The sequence below is a fragment of the Oncorhynchus gorbuscha genome, unplaced genomic scaffold, assembly GCF_021184085.1.
Source record: "Oncorhynchus gorbuscha isolate QuinsamMale2020 ecotype Even-year unplaced genomic scaffold, OgorEven_v1.0 Un_scaffold_4994, whole genome shotgun sequence".
NCBI lineage: Eukaryota > Metazoa > Chordata > Actinopteri > Salmoniformes > Salmonidae > Oncorhynchus > Oncorhynchus gorbuscha.
The window spans coordinates 27,501-28,720 of record NW_025748896.1 but is presented as its reverse complement, the minus strand read 5'-3'; positions in this window follow the sequence as shown (position 1 = coordinate 28,720).

Genomic DNA, 1,220 nt, shown 5'->3' with positions numbered 1-1,220 from the left:
GCAGGTTTTCATCAAGAATGTCTCATCTTTCCCTCAATCCTGACTAGTCCCTTCCGCTGATAAAACATCCCCACAGCACGAGGCTGCCACCACCATGCTTCACCATAGGGATGATCCCAGGTTTCCTCCAGACGTGACGCTTGGCATTCAGGCCAAAGAGTTCTATCTCAATTTCGAGTCGCATAGCAAAGGGTCTGAATACTTATGTAAATGCATTTTTATTTGAAATAGATTTGCAAAAATCTATAAACCTGTTTTTGCTCTCGGTCCTTATGGAGTATTGTGTGTAGACTGATGAAGAAACCATTTGAATCCATTTTAGAATACGGCTGTATCATAAATAAAATGTGAAATAGGATCTGAATTCTTCCCCAATGCACTGTAGGTGTTAACAGACAAGACAGTCCGAGGTTGATGATCATGGAACCAGGTGTGTTATCAGACAAGACAGTCCGGGGTTGATGATATTGGGAACCAGGTGTGTGTTATCAGACAAGAGAATTCGATGATATTGGGAACCAGGTGTGTTATCAGACAAGACAGTCCAGGGTTGATGATATTGGGAACCAGGTGTGTTATCAGACAAGACAGTCCGGGTTGATGATATTGGGAACCAGTTGTGTGTTATCAGACAAGACAGTCCGGGGGTTGATGATATTGGGAACCAGTTGTGTTATCAGACAAGACACTCCGGGGTTGATGATATTGGGAACCAGTTGTGTGTTATCAGACAAGACACTCCGGGTTGATGATATTGGGAACCAGTTGTGTGTTATCAGACAAGACACTCCGGGGTTGATGATATTGGGAACCAGGTGTGTGTTATCAGACAAGACAGTCCGGGGTTGATGATATTGGGAACCAGGTGTTAACAGACAAGACAGTCCGAGGTTGATGATCATGTAACCAGGTGTTAACAGACAAGACAGTCCGGGGTTGATGATATTGGGAACCAGGTGTGTTATCAGACAAGACAGTCCAGGGTTGATGATATTGGGAACCAGGTGTGTGTTAACAGACAAGACAGTCCGGGGTTGATGATCATGGAACCAGTTCAGTGAGAGAGCTGGTGATGAGCTGGTAAACAGATGGGCATCAGACCGAGGGGGTCACCTGTATCAAGAACTGGTAATCTGGGTCACAGAATGGGCATCAGTAAATTAAACAGTAGATATACCTAAACAAATTCGTATCATGGTTAAATTAACAGTAGATATTTC